At 44.4% G+C, this 19,178-nt stretch overlaps 1 long non-coding RNA gene across 2 annotated transcripts in view; it reads left to right on the top strand.

Moving 5' to 3' along the window:
• The first annotated feature begins 13,506 nt into the window (after positions 1-13,506).
• The window catches only part of LOC132536148 (uncharacterized), a 64,182-nt gene continuing 58,510 nt past the window's right edge, over positions 13,507-19,178 (top strand). For both annotated transcript variants that reach the window (XR_009547818.1, XR_009547819.1), the window contains exons 1-2: positions 13,507-13,610; positions 15,543-15,606. This is a non-coding gene — a long non-coding RNA (uncharacterized LOC132536148). The remainder of the gene's footprint in view (positions 13,611-15,542; positions 15,607-19,178) is intronic.

The raw sequence follows: 19,178 nt of genomic DNA on the forward strand, positions 1-19,178 counted from the left end.
GCATACCTAGTAGGGTGCTCCTGGCCCAGATGAACCCTGGTACCACATAGGAGTACCATAGAACCAGGGGCTGGGCAGAGGTACACCCAGTAGAGTGTATGTTACCATGTGCAAGGACCCTAGTTCAAGCCCTCAGCCCCTACCTGCAGGGGTTAAAGCTTTAGGAGTGGTGAAGCAGTGCTATAGGTGTGTTTCTGTCTCTCCCCTCTCTATTTCTCCTTCCTTCTTAATTTCTCTCTGTGCTATTAAATCAAATACATTTATTAAAAAATGAGAGTCACAGCACCAAGGGGGAGTGCCTGTCTCTCTGAGTGAAATTGGGGGGACTACTTAGTAGTTCATGCAGAAGACTTTAGTGCTTGAGGCACCAGAGATTCCAGATTCAGTCTCCAACAGCATAAGCCAGAGTTAAGCAGTGGTCAGCTAAAGAAGGAAAAGTAAGGGAAGGGAAATACAGAAAAGGAGAGGAAGGAGAAGGAGAGATATATGGAGTATAGTGGTGCTTTTGTATGACCATTATGCTATCTCCTCAGTCTTTTTTTTTCAGTTTTTTTTTACCACTTATAGACCAAATTAGAAAAAACCACAAATCCACCCTCCAAATATAAACAATAATCGTACTCTGTCTCTCACAGTTTGTCTGTTCTTTCCTACTCCTATTTTTTTTAAAAAAAAAAAACTATTTTCTCTGTTGTTGTTATTGTTGTTGGATAGGACAGAGAGAAATGCATAGAGGAGGGGATGGCAGAGGGGGGGATAGAAAGATAGACAACTGTTAACCTGCTTCACTGCCTGTGAAGCGACCCCCCCTGCAGGTGGGGAGTTAGGGGATTGGACCAGGATCCTTATGCTGGTACTTGTGCTTTGTGCCATGTGTGCTTAACCCACTGTGCTACCGCTGACTCCCCAGATGTCTTTTCTTAACATAATGGCGTTACCACTATAATCGATTTTACTTTTTTTTCTTCTTAATATTGTGTTCAGGATCTTTGCCAGTTAATAACATCTAAACTTGGAGGCTGGGGAGCTAACTTAAAGTTTACATAGAAAGCTTTCATGCTTCAGGTTCCAAGGCTTCAGGTTTAATCCCCAGCTCTCCAGCATAAGTCTGAGCTGAGCAGTGCTGTGCTTTCACTCTGATACACACACACACACACACACACACACACACACACACACACACACACTTATTTATTAAGTATTTATTTTTTTACCAGAGCCTTGCTCAGCTCTGCATCATGGTGAGGCAGGAACCCTAGAGCTTCCAGTATGAGTCTCTTTCCATCAGCATTATGTTATTTAACCCTGCCCATTCTCACACTTTTTGTATCATTCCATTTCTCTAGCTTTCATTACTAAACATAACAATAAAATAAAATGTGATAAAGTAGTAAATAAATAAGTAGGGCTTGGGCAGAAGTGACTGCCTAGTTATCATCTTTCTGTCTTTATACCTATCTCTCATTAGTAAAGCTATTTAAGAAAGTAATGGAAAATAAAAATATTTTTCAAAGAAGCCCTTCGACTGGGAGAGCATTGACATCTTTCTCTCTCCCCATAACTAAATATAATAATACAATAAAATACAACTATTTAAAATAAAAGAGAGTGGGGGTAGAGAGCATAGTGGTTATGCAAAAATACTTTCATGCCTGAAGTTCCAAGGTCCCATTTTCAATCCCTAAGACTACCATAGTCCAGAGCTGATCAGTGTCCTGGTTAAGAAGAAGAAGAAGAAGAAGAAGAGGAGGAGGAGGAGGAGGAGGAGGAGGAGGAGGAGGAGGAAGAGGAAGGAGGAGGAGGAGGAAGGAGGAAGAGGAGGAGGAGAAGCAACATACCTTGTGTGACCCATATTTGAATGTGGTATAAAACTTTGTGAGTTCTTTAAATAAAATAAAATAAGAAGAACTTGTGCTTAGGAGTTCTGCTGAAGCCTGTCATACCTGTGGCTTTAAGAGCCCAGTTTCAGTTCCCCCGCACCCCTTGAGCTTGAGCTGACAGTGTTCTGGTGTTTCTCTGTATGTTTTTCTCCCTGGATCTGTGTCTGGAAAAGAAAGTGAAGAGAAATTTGGGAGAAATATGGGAGCCCTTTGGTTGGCTGTAAGGTGCATTCTGCTCTGTGACCACAAGGTGGCAACATAACATAGCAGGGCCCCTCCTGGGCTGGCCTTGCTCTCATTGCACTGCCCCTTGGTCTGGAATAGTTGTTACTTTGGGCAGGGTGTTTGCAGTCTGTTCCCAGGATCTGTTCCTGGGAGCTTCCTTCCCAGGAGCTAGAGAGAGGTAAAAGACGGTTCACTGGGCATGGCACCAGGTTTACGAGGCTGAGGCGCCAAGTTCCCTGTCCTGGTGAGGTGGCCACAGAGACAGAAGGGTCCTGGAGCTCTGCCTTTGCTCCCCCTGTGTTTGTGTCATGGGTGTATTCCCTTCCATTTCTTGCACTGCTCCAACCCCTTCCTGGAAAAATGATCTGAACACCTGTGCTGGGCTGCTGGGCTGTGAGGAACCTGCTGGAGTTCCCAGACTTCCCTGCACAAGGACCAGGGTTGGAGGCCTGGTGGTTCCCCACCTGCATGGGGAGGAGAGGTGAGGCAGGTCTGTGGGGGTCTCTTTCTCTCCACATCTCTATCTCTCCCCTTCCTCTCAATTTCTCAGTAGACTTTAAATTCAGAGAGAAAGAACAAATGGGATGTTGTTAGGTGGCAGGAGTGGGGTGAGCCATCAGCATCCCTGGGTTCCTAGTGTTGGAAATGATGTCCAATTAAAAATAGTTGTCAAGGCAAAAAAAAGGAATTGAAGCAAGGCATTTATTTATTCTTTTGCAAAAGGGCGTGCCACCCACAGTGGCCTACAGGCAGCAGCATGTCCCCCTCAGCCTTCTCCCATCTTTTATATCTGAAGCAGAACTGTCTCCCCACCCCTGGGCTGGGCTTCAGAGCTCACAATCTCTCCATTGTCTAAAGGAGGAAAGGAGGAAGGGAGTATGAGGGTCTCTGCTGGAGGATTGGGAGGCACTGCAGGGAGCTGACCTAAAGAATACAAAACTACTGGCCACAGGTGGTCACAGATAACAATTTATAAAAAGAATGTTTGTACTAAACAGTTGTTCTATTCGTGTTCTTTTGAAGAGAAGACCTAACCATCTCTCACAGTCGATTGACTTTTTCTCTGCATGTTCTTTCTTTGATAGCCACAGGAAGGCTCCCTTAACCTCCATGAAAATAAAGAGGGAAAAAATGTAGATGGGAAAGAGCTGCAGTTCAAGTCACAGCAATTCTGCTGATCCTCACATTCCTTAGAATAAAGCAGAAGTGTCTAAACTTCTAGTTCAAAAATGTATCAGAAGTACAAGACATAAAGTTTCTGAAATATGTTTCCCTAGTAGATAAATAACGACATAGTATTGCTTTAACGTTCCCTATTTCTACATGTCTCTATACATACAAATGCAGTTATTTCTCTACCTCTCTGCCCATTTGTGTACTACAAGAGAGAAATTGAGTAATGAACATCAAGGTAGGAAGCAAACTCTCACAAGAATATACTAAAAAGTTACGTGTCACACTGTTTATTTGGAGTTATTCATGAATTTAATCATAAAAGAGGACTGGAAAAAAAAGCAATGGATGGGACTTGGGTGGTATAGTGTAGTGGGTTAAGTACAGGTGGCATGAAGCATGAGGACCTGCGTAAGGATCCTGCTTTGACCACCACTGCCTGCCAGGTTCCCCACCTGCAGGGGAGTCCCTTCACAAGCTTTGAAGCAGGTCTGCAGGTGTGTATCTTTCTCTGCCACTCTCTGTCTTCCACTCATCTCTCATTTCTATCTTATCCAACAATGACAACATCAATAACAACAACAACTAGAACAAGGGCAATAAAAAGGGAAAAATAAATAAAAAGGGAAAATATAAAATAAACATAAATAAATTTTAAAAATTGAAGAAAAAAAAGAAAAAAGCACTTGATACCAGGTCTCACTATTAGATATTTTCACTATTAGGCCAGATTTCACTATTAAACATCCATGATCAATGTTGGTAAGTTTGCTTGATAACCCAGTGGACCAGAAGTCATTCTGCTTGTGTTCCTACATTAATGACTAGAAACAACACTATTCATTGTTTCCAGTAAAAAAAAGATTCATTTAATTCTACAGAACTTTCAAGAATGATTAATACCTATTCCCATAACTTCTTATTCAGTGATCTGTTATTGGCTATTTGCTTTCCTGTTTGGCTACTGTAAGCAGTGCAGCTGAGAACATGGGGCTCAGATACCTTTTTTTTTTAATGTGTTTGCCTCCAGGGTTATCTGTGGGGCTGGGTGCCTGCACTACAAATCCACTGCTCCTGGAGGACATTTTTCCAACTTTGATGCCATTGTTGCATTGCTGTTGTTGGAAAGGACAAAGAGAAATTGAGAGAGGAGGGGGAAGAGAGAGTGGAGAGAGAAAGACAGACACCAGCAGACCAGCTTCACCCCCAGTGAAGCGACCCCTCCCTGCATGTGTGGAGCAGGGGGCTTGGGGCTCAAGCCAGGATCCTTGTGCTGCCATGTGCAGTTAAGCTGCTGCAATACCACCTGGCCCCCAGGCTCAGATATCTTTGAGAACCAGTGCTTCCATGTCTTTGGATAGAAGCCTAGGGATGGTATTGCTGGATCTTAAGGCACTGCCCTTTTTGTTTGTTTGAGGACTCTCCCTGCAGCTTTCCAAAGGGGCTGCACCAGTTTGCATTCCCAACAGCAGTGTCACTTCTCAGGGCTCCCTTTGCCCACACCTTCCCAGACCCCAGATCTTAAAGGTATGTTGATGTATGAGCTGGGAGTCTCACTGTGATCCCAATCTGCATTGCCAATGTCCCTGTAATGGGTTGGCCAGTCAGCAGAATTGTTGTGCAAATGACTTGAAAGCCTGGGGCTCTGAGATCCCAAATCCTGTTTCAGCACCAGAATCAGCCAGAGCTGAGCAGGGAGTGAGCAGCTGAGAAAAAAAAAATCAAAGGCCCCTGTAACCTCTGAGGTCATGACCTTGGTGTCTTCCTGGCCCTTGACTTGGGCCAGTGCTGGTTGGGGACCTGGGTCTCCCCTTCACAGGAGCTCTTGGGGGAGCTGCTGGGCTTTGACACAAGACCTGCCCCTGCTTGCAGCAGCCCCTCAGTCTTCCCTGTGATGGTGGCCAGGAGGACACAGTCCAGGTCACCTGAGTGAAGTGACACTGCTTGGCCTTTATTGGGGATCCAAACACTGACTCACAGCCCCTCCATCCCACACAATTGTTAAAGAGATAATGGGGGGGGGCATCTGCCCCCATTCTGAAAGTGCCTCACGCCAATCTCAAAAATGAATTAAAAAGAGAGCATGATTATCCAAGTAAACTAAACTGTAGAGAAAACGAAACATGTTAGTGTACAAGAGAGGGAGAGGGAGAGGAATGAACTCACTCACTTTCTCCTTGATCACATGGTATTCCCCAGAAAGAGAGCAAGCCCCACAAGGTTCACCACTTTTAAAGCCAAAGGCCCCACCTACAGCTGTAACCACTCCCATTTCTGGGTGGTGCCTTCTCTCCCTCAACACCATGACTCATCCAGGAAAGACTCACCCCTGCTCTCTCTATGCCCTGAGCCTCTGCCTCCTGCTCCTGCTCCCACTCCTGCTCCTGCCTGATTTCATGGTTCCACATGGGTCTGCACTTCTGCTCTGAGAGGAGGCACCGGGACCCGGGTTGGAGACCACACCCCAAGTCCACCAGGAGTCACAGTGCACAGGGGGATCCCGTCCTGCTGGATGGTAAGAAGGGGTGCACTCAGTGATGTGGGTCTGAGACCTCAGCCACATGCCTATGACCGTGACGTCACTGCTTCCCACCTGGAGCTTCCAGAAGCTTCTTCAAAGGCGCTTCTGCTTACTGAGGGCAGGAGACCGGGTGTCTCCATAGGTTACAGAGACAGTGATTGGGATTGTGCCCTTATGTCAACTCTCCCATAAACCTGGAGGCCCCCATTAAGATGATGGCAAAAGGAAAACAGACAAACAGCAAAAGCTAGAAGGAAGGCAACAGTGAGGTGAACACTGAACATTTGAAAGTTCACGGAAATGTTTAGTGTGAGACGGCCTTTACTCTGTGCTTCATTTTGTCCCTCCAGGGCTGGGACTCCACACCTGCCCAACTCCACCATTCCTAGAGGCCGTTCTTTATCTTCTTCTTTTCCCATTTTTCATTCGATGGAGCACCCAGATGGATGGGGGAAACAGTGTCACACACTATAGAGCTCAGCTAAGATAATGTACAAGGACCCAGGTTTAAGCCTCCGGTCCTCACCCGGGGGGAAAGGAGGCTTCACAGAGCAGTTAAGCAGAGCATCAGGTGTCTCTCCCTTTCTATAATCTCTCTTTCCACTTTCAGTTTCTCTCTCTATTCAAAATAAAGAGAGAAGATGATCGCATGCAACACTGGTCACCTGCTCCTGAGTTCTTACCCCTTCAAGAGGGAACCAGGGACTTGAACCCAGGTCCTCTACTATGGTATCATGTGCTCTCTACCAGATGAGCTAGCACCTGAGCCATGGCTTTTGCCCTGAGCCCTCTCATCACACATGCCAGGGGTAGTGATGTGTGGATGAAGACACACACATACGCACACACAGAGCCCAAACCTTTTGATTCCTACTGAGTTAGCTTCTGATGTTGGAGTCCTACATGCCTTACCTATGAACATGACACAGCATAGCCAGGACTGAACACGTTAGGGAAATAACTGAACAGTCTGGGGCCTGGGATTCAGCATCCAAGATACACGCAGATGCACTTGCATTTTCCCAGCAGCTGTTAGAAGTTCTCTTCCGTCAGAATGAACTGCATATTAGAATTTAAACATACTTCTGAAGGAAGCTCAGAGTTACTATTATTGAGGTGAGGGAGCAGAGATTAGTGCAGAGCACAGCGTTCTTAGCACATCAGTGTGCAGAGATGAAGCCTGGCTGCAGGTGGGCACCATCTGAGGAGTTTTTAGACCATAGAGATTCTGTTCTGTCACAGGATGGACTTCCTCTGGGGGGCCGAGATCAGTGTTGAATAGCTCCAGGTGAAACTCCCTGTACTGCACATTTATTTGGAGGGACAGCCTCGGGGCTTCAGGGACATTGACATCAACTTAGAGAAGTAGGGTCAGTTAGTCCTGTGAGTGCCCACACACATCTGGTTTGGTAAGAGCATGCTCAGTGAATATGAAGATAAGATTAAGACAGAGCATTGCCTGTGGTGGTGGCCAGGCTGGTGAGGAAGCTGAGATGTGGAGATCGGCACCACAGTAACAGTGTGTGGATTGTTGTTCTGGGGTCCCTTCTGAGAAGCTCATGTTCTTTGGAAGCACATGTCAGGCTGTTCTGTAACTTAGAGTCTTTCCATTTTTCCTTTAAAAACAGAACCTGATGTGACTGACTTGAACCATGTCTAAATGAAGGAGTGGGGCTTGTCTCACTGACACTGTGGACATAAACATGTTCATGTCTGGGTCCAGGACGTAACACCAATTTTAGCTAAAAATATCAATGAGAAGTGTAATTTTCCCCCTCAGTTTTATATCGTTCCTGCAGTTATTCACAGTGGCATTTTAGATTAATTCAAAGTGTGTTTACATTTTGGTGACTGGAGATAGCTCATCTCTTAAGAGTGCATGCCTCCCATGTTTGAATCCCTGCATTTGAGCATCAGCACCATACATGGCCTCAGTCTCGTCATGGGTGGTGACAGGTGCTGTGATGATTCTGTCTCTCTTTCTCCAACTGCTCTCTCTCTCTCTCTCTAAAAAATTATTTTAAATATTATACAGTTGGGCATTAGGGCCATTCAATGGCACTGTGCAGGTGGCAGGGCCAGGATTATTCCCTGCAGTGATTAAAATAAATCAAGAGCCAGGGAGAGAGCATAATGGCTATGCAAATGACATTTATGTCAGAAGCTTCAGGGTCCCAGGTTCAAACCCTGCTACCACCATAAGCCAGATCTGAGCAGAGCTCTGAACAAAAAAAAGATATTAAATTCAAATAAGTCTCCTTTCAAATGAGCTCTTCCAAGGAGCCTTCCTTGTTTGTCCTCTCCACAGTGTCAGTCAGGTTTCATCTTTCACCTTTACTCCCTCACTTCCCTCTTTGTTTTTTTCTGGGTAATATTTCCAGGAGTCTAGAATCACATTGTGATTGGTAGTCTCTTCTGTTGAATTTCTGTCTTCCCCATTCAAAAGTTGGTTGCATGAGAATTGGGCCTTTTTTCTTTCTTTTCTTTTTTTTTTTAGTTCTTACTATAGGACACTATTTCATTTCCTCAGGAAAATAACTTAAATATGTAGGCCAATCTGAAGATGCAGATAAGAATTCATTAGTAGCCACTTGTGGTGGACGGTCATTAGCACCTAGGGGTCCGGGACCTGGAGAGTGTTGGAAACTTCCCCTGGAAGCTGCATGGACATGTCTGAAACATATAGTCTTGCAAACCAAGGTCTCATCCAAAACTGTGAATGATGCCTGGCAGAGGCATAATGTTGAGGTGGTTGTGTGTCTAGTGGTAAATAAAAGACAGGCGTCCATCAAGCTTCCTGAACAACTAGAAAAACCACAGCCCACATTTCTCCAGTTTAGGACCTATATAGACCCCATTTGGAAGCAACCCAAATGCCCTTTGACAGATGACTGGATAAAAAAGTTATGGGACGGGGGTCGGGCGGTGGCGCAGTGGGTTAAGCGCGGGTGGCGCAAAGCGCAGGAACCGGCGCAAGGATCCGAGTTCGAGCCCCCGGCTCCCCACCTGCAGGGGAGTCGCTTCACAGGCGGTGAAGCAGGTCTGCAGGTGTCTTTCTCTCCCCTTCTCTGTCTTCCCCTCCTCTCTCCATTTCTCTCTGTCCTATCCAACAACGAATTGCGTCAACAAGGGCAATAATAATAACCACAACGAAGCTACAACAAGGGCAACAAAAGGGGGAAAAAATGGCCTCCAGGAGCGGTGGATTCATGGTGCAGGCACCGAGCCCAGCAATAACCCTGGAGGAGGGGAAAAAAAAGTTATGGGACATATACTCAATGAAGTATCCCCTAGGAAAGTAAAGATGATGTTGTATCCTTTGGGATAAATAGGATTATGCTTGGTGGATAAGTAAAGAGGTAAGTGACAGCTACAGAATGGTTTTTGCCACTGGGTAGAAACAACTCAGCAACATAAATCTCAGGTCTGGTCTGTGGCACTGCATACACTTGTGTCATGTGTCATTCTATCTCTTGTCTCTCTCATCAATCAACAAATGGAGCTTTGAAGTAGGCTACCTGGTGATCTATTCCTCTCATCCTAAATAAATACTTGAAAGAAACTCTAAATAAATTTATTTATTTCATTCTTTTATGAAAAACCTATTGAAATCTTTTTTTCAATCATGTGTTCTTTTCTGTGAAGGCCTGAAATAATTTAGAAGGCCCAAATTAAAAAGTTCATCATTTCTACTAATGTATGAGGTTTAGTAATGTAGTATATACATTAAGTGTAACAAAGTATAAATATCAGAAATTCAGCAACAGAAAGGAACGCTCAGCATTCTCTGAATGGCATTTGTAAACCCAGAAGTGAAGAGTGCAGCCACACTTGAGCCTCAGCTCTGAGGGCAGGACCTTCCTGCCTGTGGTGTGGTGTTTCCAGGGTCAGTCAGCACACACAGTGCTCAGGCCCCTCTCCCCACCCTTGCTGAGCTGCCAGATGAGGACAGAGCTGCAGAAGCTCATGGGTTGGGCTAAGAGCAGAGGGGAGAATGACAGAGTGCTTCTCTCTGTCTCTCCGAGTTTGAAAGGAGCTTCAGGATCAAGCACTCAGTGCCTCTGCTTAGCCTGTGGGTGTCTGCCTACTTGCAAAGATCCAGGAGAGCCACCAGCAGAGACAAGAAGTCACTGGTTCTAGGCTGGCCCAGGAACAGCTTCGTGGTTACTTTCTCCTAAGACCTCCATCTTGGTTTTCCATGTGGTCGTGACTTTTACATTTAAAACATTTTCATCTACTTGTCTGTAAAGCCAATGGCTCAAGCATGAAGCTTTAGTCTTTGTTATTCTCTCTCGTTCTCTTCTGAACATTAAAAGGGAAAAACAAAAGAAAACACGGGTCATCTGGCACAGTGTAATCATGCACAGGAGGCCCACAGATAAAAAAAGGAAATATGGACATCAGTATTTTGTGGAGTTGAACTTATTTCTTCCCAGTTTCTTGCACTGCAGGTCTGTGCAGCAAAAACAAGAGTGGCATTCCTGTCTGGAGAGGGTGGAGAGAAAGAGAGTCAGACACCTATAGCACCGCGTCATAGCCCATGAAGCTTCTCCAGAGCAGGTGGAAGCAGGGAACGGAACCCAGGTCCTTGCTCTTGATAACATTTGTACTCTAATGGGTATACCACCTGCATGCTGTGCAGTTGGTTTACTAGGGAAACTACAGATATTTATGTTTATGGGAAACTGTAAAGGCATAGGAAGCAAAAGGAATTCTTAGTGGCTCTACAGCCTAAATATAGAAATAATGTTGCTTATTAAATTCCATAATGTTGATCAGGCTCTTCCTGATGTCAGTCATCATACTCCTTGTAAGGAAGTGAGTTTGAGGGCCAGGTGGCCATGTCCTGAAAAAGCACACACATTACAGTGCACAAGCACACAGGTTCAAGCCCCTGTTGAAGCTTCTGGAGTAGTGAAGCAGGCCTGCAAATGTCTCTGGCTCTCTCCTTCTCTGTATCCCCTCCTCTCTCAATTTATCTCTGTCTCTATCCCAATGATACATATTTTTTTAAAAAAAGGGAGTGATGTTTACTAACTGGAAATTCCTACAAGAATCAAAGAAATTTTCTAAAAGCAGGGGAGAGGCCCAAAGCCCTGTGTTCAAGGGAGATAGCACATGGCTCAGGGTGAGAGTTTCTACACGTAGTTTAGGGAGATATGAATGTGAACCCATCAGATGACTACAGTCTTGCAAAACATCATTCCTGGGGGCCAAGAGGTAGCACAGCAGGTTAAGCGCACATGGTAAGAAGTGTAAGGACCAGGTTAAGGATCCAGGTTCTAGTTGCAGGCTCCCCACCTGCAGGGACCACGCTTCACAGGCAGTGAAGCAGGTCTGCAGGTGTCTGTCTTTCTTTCTCTCCCCCTCTGTCTTCCCCTCCTCTCTCGATTTCTCTATGTCCTATCCAACAACAGCAACTATAACAACTACAACAATGGGAAAAATGGCCTCTAGGAACAATGGATTCATAGTGCAGGCACCAAGCCCCAGCAACAGCCCTTGGGGGAAAAATAAAAAGTTCCTCAGCATAAACAAATAACAGTTTCCCTCAGTTAATTGTCATCCTTACAAATGGTGTTTTCACAGGTCCCTGTCCCTTATGATTTACTGAGGTAACCTAGAAAAAAATGGTAAACGTAAAAGGATCATTCAGAATCCCCTCAGGTACTGTATCTGGACTCACCATTTCATGGTCTTTTCCCACCCTTAAGGAACCCTTCCATCTGGAGCAGATGACTTCAGAGACCCCAGGGCAGCAGGTCTGCAAGGCCAGGCAGTAGAGAAGGAGCCATCAGGGGAGAGGTGAGCCCCAGCCTTCCCAAAGTGCCTCCTCTGGGATGTCTCCCTTTCTGAAGCAGGATCATGACACAGGACCATTCGCATGTGGGGGGTGCGGGGGTTCAGGGAAGGTTACAGGCAGGGACCCAATTCTCATCCCAAGTCATTTCTAGAAAGGTATTTTATTTTGGGAATTGTTCTAGGTCAGTGTGGCCAACCCTTTTTCTGCCAGGGGTGACATGGATATTTAAGAGATAATTTACAGGCCCTACAATTATCAGCTTGAACATGAGCATTGGATGCTATGTGCTGACTTTGATTCCCAGATGAAATGACTCCCTGGGTCTCGTGTTGTCCACAGGCTAGAGGTGGCTTTTATTCCAGATGCCCAGATACTGTCCTCCATGGGATTCTCTGTAGGTGCATTGTTCTGTCATTAGAGCAGGACCTTTAGGGCCTGGGAAGAGGCCTTCCTCACCCCAGTGTGTGTCCAGTATCCTGGCCACCCTGGGAGCAGATGCACTGCCAGGCCTGTCAATCCATACTTGTAGTGGGGAACTCCCATGCACAGAGAGTATTGGGGGGGGGGTGAAATGGACTGAGCACAGCCTGGGCTGAAGTGGCCTTGACTCAGCTAGAATGTGGCTCTGACCTCACTCCACTGTCTTACTTCTCACATATTGACTGGATGTTGTCAGGACTATTTGTTTTTAATTCAACAGCTTCATATTCCCCCATGATTCCATGTTATGCTTCTAATATTCCTACTACAGAGAAAAAAAAAAGATTTGATAAGCTTTTGCATCAGTGGAAGGGCAAAAGGCTCTCTTAGATAAAGCACTACCTTGCTTTTGTATGACAAAGCCTCAAGCCTAGACCCTTCATGTTGAAAAAAGCTTTGGCACCATCTCTCTCTCTGTCTCTCTATTTGTCTGTCTCTTCGCCCCTCTGTTTTTCTGTCTCTATCTTGAGAAAAAAGATCTTACACCAAGAATGAAAATCGTGTAACGTACCTTTTATTAAGATGACTCTTACTTTATTAACATATAGTTCAGCTTTTTGTTCTTGTTGTTGTTGTCAATAATATTCTTACTTCACTGAAACCTGAGGAAACTGTACTTGAATCTTGCCTTAACAGATGATGAAGGATGAAGTTGCATTAAATTAACTTGTTTAATCATCTCCATTTGCCCTGCCCCCGCAAAAATAAAATAGACCATCTATTGTCATCAGTCACAGAAAATCAGAGTCTACACCAGGGCATGTCTATCTGTAATTAACAATACAGCTGAGCCTGACAGTCCTTCTCGGGATGAGACTCCTTTTCTGACTGTCTGTGTTCTGGAGTCACTATTGTAAGATTGCACAAAGGCTCTGTTCCATCAAGGAATAGAGCGTTCTTGCCGAAAGCCTTTGTAAGGGACTATATTTGGGTTCCATTTTAGAAGTCTTGGGTCTCAGGTAGGAAAACCAGGATGCGTGTATCAACTCATCTATAAACAAATATTCCCATGATGATGTAGGAGAATCCCCTGATGTATTAAATAGGAGTTTGCTGTCCCCTCCTGTCTGTCCTACTGAGCCTCAGTAGGAAGTGGACCTGCCCCAGGCCCCATATTTAGCTGTCCTCCATTCTCTCCAAGCCTCTACTGAGCAGACAGGAACCTCCTCCTCTGCTCCTCCCAGTGCTCAGTGTCTTGTTCACAGGTGTCCTTGCTGATGGGCGAGTCCCCTGGTTGGGATTCCATGGCATTACCAGGAACTCCCAGGCCCTGGGAACCCTGTTGGATGAGCAGAACTTCTCCCCTTGTATCAGCAAGAAGCCACCTGGCAGCAATCCCTGTTCATGCAGATGCGCGTGGCCCTGGTGATACTGCGGTGCCCGTCCATGCTGGCTTGGGTGCAGCTCAGTGTCCCCCATCCATGCGGGTCTGTAGTAGCCTGGGTGCCGCAGTGCACCACAGTACAGCGGGATGGCCCTGCATCGCCCCAGTTACATCTTCATTGCAGTGACTGGCCTCATAATATGTGTCAGTATCCCCTAGAGATGCCCGTTAGCCATATGCTGCTGAGCATTTCAGTGTATCTTTTCCCATTTGTTTTTATTTTTTTATATATATTTTCCCTTTGGTTGCCCTTTTTTATTGTTGTAGTTATTAGTATTGATGTCGTCATTGTTACACAGGACAGAGAGAAACAGAGGAGGGGAACAGACGGGGAAAGACACCTGGAGATCTGCTTCACCGCCTGTGAAGCGACTCCCCTACAGGCAGGGAGCTGGGGACTCGAACTGGGATCCTTCAGCAGGTCCTTGCATTTTGCGCCACATTGGTATAGATTGCGCTGCATCCTGCATGAATAAAGAGATACTGCATACAGCTCAACCATGAGTCACTTGTCATCTGTTACAAATCCAATGCTCCTGGAAGCTGTTTTTCACATTTCATTGCCCTTGTTGTTGTTGTTGTTGTTATTGTTATAGCTGTTGTTGTTGGATAAGAGAAGAGAATCTTAAAGAGGACAGGAAGCAGAAAGGGGGAGAGAAAGACACCTGCAGACCTGCTTCACTGTTTGTGAAGTGACCTCCCACATACTCAGGTTGTTGCTTTCGACGGGCTGGCTTCATGGGCAGGTAACAGATGACAAGGGACTCATGGTTGAGCTGTATGCAGTATCTCTTTATTCATGCAGGATGCAGCACAATCTATACCAAACTAAGCTAAACTAACACAACTACCAACTCACAACTCACTAAAACGAACAATGTTGTCTTTATATACTTTCCAAGTAGGGTGTAAACAAGATGTGACATACAGAGGGTGGAGAGAAAAGTGACTGGTGAAAATCAGGGTATGACAAGGAGAGGAGGCAGAGCAGGCAAGAATTCTACCACTGAACCACCAATGCCCTGGAGGGAGGGTGGTGCTTGTTAACAGAGGTTATATAAATAGAATGCAGTGTTAAGCAGGTGGTATTTAAACCAAATGAAACAGAAAAGGTTTTTAGAAGTAGAATTAGAAACATACCAACAACAGGTGAGGTTCTGGGGCCTCAAACTGGGATCTTTATGCCAGTCCTTGTGCTTTGAGCCATATGTGTTTTACCTACTGTGTACCACCAGCCCCCAGTATTTGCCTTTAATGACTTTGGTGTACCTTACAAATAATGAGACTATTTCTCATATAGACTCAGATTAATAATTTGATCAGTTTTTTCAGAAATGCATTTCTTTAGATCATGCTCAGAGCTATATTTATCTTTTAAAATATTTTTTATGAGATGCCTGATTTTATATATATGGAGACAGAGGCAAAGGCAAGGACAGAGAAACAGAGACGGCATACCTAGCACCCATCTGGCTGGAATGATTCCCTAAACTCTCTCCCCTCTCTCCAACCAAGGAGATGTCCTCATCCCTACTCCCTGCCTGTCCTGGGACCCTCTGCCTAGTAATTACCACCTCAGTTTTTTTCCTAGTTAACATGAATTCTAGATCATTTGAGACATGGTCTCTACTCTTGAAAGTTGCTCACACTTTCAAGGCATTTACTCCTCACCCCTACAATAAGGAGCACTTTGACTGCTATGTGGATACAATATATTTCCTTGCAAGAAAATATTTTAAACTATGATCCGTATTTAAACTTGATTTGCAAAGAGCTGAATTTGCTAGAATATATATCTCTCATTTACAAGGAAACAGTCACACTGCAAGAAGAAATACAAGTGTTGACATTAGTCTTTTAAACATATATTGTTCTTATGCATTCAGTTAAAGAGTTACTGAAATCAGCAATGTTTACTCTCCAACCATAGTGAAGTCTGTGGAGCTAAAAGAATTTATATTTTTAGTTGATTCATTCTTTGTGAACCTTAGGGAAGCTAAAGACAAGTTTTCTTCAAATAGATCTTGTGAAAGGTGGGTTGTAACTCCAGTTTGTTTGTTTTTTTTTTAATTCAAGGTTCCTGCACAGCATTAGATGTGTCTGACTTCTAAGGAAAATGAGACTCCAGACACATTGATGGGTAAGTGTCAAGATATTCTAAGTTAGGATGGTTAGATTTAAAATAGCAGTTCAAAACTCTCTCAATAGCTGCTGTTTAGTATTAAGCTTAATTGTCTTCACACATTTCATCCATCCTGACCAGCCCTTACTGTGGCACAAAAGTCAAACCTGACTTCCTAAAAGTTTTCTTTAATACACTGAAGAATATACCAATTTGTAAATCTTGGGAACAATATAGTTGTTGGGTCTTTCTATTCATTTTGTCATCACAGTGTAATTTGTTTTAGGTAAAATGCTTTATTAAAATAATGAAAATAGAAAACAGGCATTGTACAATATAAAGGCATCAATACCCCTGTCCCAAATTCACGTGTTCCCAGTGTCTTTTTCATCCCCTTTCCACATTTTCGGCTACATGTTCTCAGGAAAAAAAAAAAAAACCTCAGACCTGCACCTCTGCACCTCTAGCCATGCTTGATGGTTGTTAGCCAGAGAGGTGAAGTCTTCTCTCTATTTTTTTTCACCAAGAAGTGCTGTCTTGAAAAAATGTTTTGAGAGAGAGGCTGGGTGGTGGCACACCCTTTTGAGAGCACATGTTACAATGCTAAAGGACACAGGTTCAAGCCCCTCTTCCCCACCTACAGGGGGATAGCTTCATGAGTGGTGAAGCTGTGCTGCAGGTGTCTTCCTGCATATCACCCCTTTCCCTCTCAATTTTTGGCTGTCTTTATCCCATCAATAAATAAATAAAGATAATAAAAATTTAAAAAACATATATGTTGAGGGGGCTGGCGCTGTACCCTGTTAAGCACACATAGTAGTCAGCACAAGGACCTATGCAAGAATCAAGGTTTATCCCACTCCCCACCTCAGGGGGGTTGCTTCACAATAGTGGAAGCTGGTCTGCAGTTGTGTCCATCTTTCTCCCTCTCTCTCCACTAATTTTCTGTATTATCCAATAAAATTAAAAAATAGGCCGCCAGAAAATGTGGATTCTTATTAAGCCCAAGGAATAAATAACCCTGGAGGCAAAAAAAAAAAAAAAAACAGGAAAAGAAAAAAAATGTTAATCGATTTATTCATTTACTTCACTAATCATGTCTTTCTTTCTTGATGTTTAAAGAAATACAGATTACACTCTCTATTCTTCACAACTTTTTATTTTCAGTATGGGATTCCGCTAGTCTATTTATTTATTTATTCCTTTTGGTTGCCCTTGCTAGTATATTTCTTTACAAAAAAGGCCCTTGTATTTCTGAGACTCCTTTCAAATGAGGTCACACCTATGAGTCTACACAGAAGTATTTCTTGAACCCCGGTTCCATGGCAAAATGTCCTCAGCATTTGAACATAGCGAGAGGCTAGTGTCCAGGCTCAGGTGTACATGTGCTGAACGCCTGCACTTGGTGTTTCTCAGACTGAGTTCCCAGCCCTCTTAGTGATGTGCATTTACAGTCCAAGTTAAATTCTCAAGAAGATCAGAATGGAAAGAGACTTTCCTCTCTATACCTCAGAAATGAGCTCCATTTCCCAGACTGCGAGCTAGAGCACTGTCAGAGGACTGTGAGCTGCTTAGTGCAGCATCCTCAGTGCCCATCTGCCAGGAGCCATTTCTCTGCTTAATAGATGATAAGCTTTGAGACAATGGAATCCCTGGAGACAAGTGTTAATTCCCCCCTGGGCAGGCCATTTTCCCTCAGGTAAACCATTTATCAGTAATCAAGTGAGTCAACACACAGTTTGGTTTCTGCCATTTGTTGCAAGGAACATTCTGCTTTGAAGTTTGCTCCCCCTCCCCCTCCTCCAGCATTCCCTCTCCTTCCCTAAAGCCTTATAATGCCTGTGAACACAATCAAATTTTGCAGCTTGATCAGAAACCTGTCTTGCTGTCGTTCTTCGTGTCTTTTGTCCCTTTCATTGCAGGTTTTTTAGGTTCCTAGCCCCTGTTCACCGCCCTGCTGGTTGGGGCACCCATCCAGAATGATGTTCTGCAACTTTCTTTCCTTCTCCTCCTCCTCCTTTCTCTACTCTCTCTCTTTCTCTCATTAAGAAATGAACCGTCCCACCTACAAAGGAGTCACTTCACAGGTGGTGAAGCAGGTCTGCAGGTGTCTGTCCTTCTCTCCCCCTCTCTGTCTTCCCCTCCTCTCTCCATTTCTCTATCCTATCCAACAATGACAACATCAACAATAATAACTACTACAAGAATAAAAACAACAAGGGCAAGAAAAAGGAAATAAATAAATAAATAATTTAAAATGTCTTTAAGAAAACATTTTAGGAAAAAAAAAGAAAAAGAAATGTACCACATTTTTAAAACTCAAATCCACACCACAGCAAACTGTCTTTCTCTAATTTGGGAAGGGCAAGGGAAAGCAATCCTGAGCATGAAGTACTAGCCACTGTTTTTATGCACAGTTACTCCCTGTGTCAGCTCTGGCTTTGTACTTGGCTTCTGGGTTTTCAGTCCCCTGTGTTCTCTCTTTGGTGACTTCATGGGCTGGGAGGAGCAGTGGGATGGGAGCATAGAGCAAGGTGCCTGCTGTTCTTTTGTAGCCCTGACAAGGAGAAGGACACTCTAGGACTGGCACAGAGCTCCCACAGCAAAGTTCATTTTATTGTGTAGGAAGCCCCAGGTTCACACCCTAGGTGCACATCAGATCAGCTCAAACAGCACAGAGGGGAGACTCCATGATCAGTGGAGGCTTGCAGTGAGCCTGGATCTCTTATCTCAAAACCTCTGTCTCTCTCTCTCTTTCTCTGCCTCCAGGGCTATTGCTGGGGCTCTGTGCTCTGCACTATGAATCCACTGCTCGTAGAGGCTATTTTCCTCTTTTGTTGCCCTTGTTCTTTATTGTTATTATAATAGTTATTGTTATTGCTATCATTGTTGTTAGACAGGACAGAGAGAAATCTAGTGAGGAGAGGAAGAGAGAGAGGGCAGAGAAAGACATACACCTTCAGACCCGCTTCTCCACTTATGGGCCAGGGGCTTGAACCGGGATCCTTAGGCCAGTCCTAGAGCTTCACACCATGTGCACTTAACCTGCTGCACTAGCGCCTGGCCACCTTGTCTCTTTTTAAAGGATTCAAAAGAAAAGATCTTCTGGAATAGTGGGTCACAAGACATAGCAGTTAAGTAAATAATAAAAGAAAAGAAACATTTAAAGTCTCTTAGACTGACCTCATGTGTCAGTATAGTGAGCAGAGCAATTCCACACAATGTGTTGCAGTTATTTAATCACAGCAGCCATCAGTGTTCCTACCTTCATTTGTTTGACTCCTTAACAGATCTCTGTAAAGGAACAGTTTAGAAGGGCAATGCAAGTTTACAGGCAGTGGCATATCTGGTAGAGCGCACAGATTACAGTGCACAAGCATCCAGGTTCAAGTCCCTAGTCCCCACCTGCAACAGGGAACCTTGATGGACAGTGAAACAGAACTACAGGCTCCAGTCTATCTCTCTACCTCCCTATCTCTCCTCTCAATATCTCTTATCTTTATTCACAAGAAATAGTAAATCAAATCTTTTCTAAAGAAGGACACATTTAGTGTCAGAACTGACAAATAATCTGCCATAGATATAAAGCT

Source organism: Erinaceus europaeus (assembly GCF_950295315.1).
Source record: "Erinaceus europaeus chromosome 6 unlocalized genomic scaffold, mEriEur2.1 SUPER_6_unloc_21, whole genome shotgun sequence".
NCBI lineage: Eukaryota > Metazoa > Chordata > Mammalia > Eulipotyphla > Erinaceidae > Erinaceus > Erinaceus europaeus.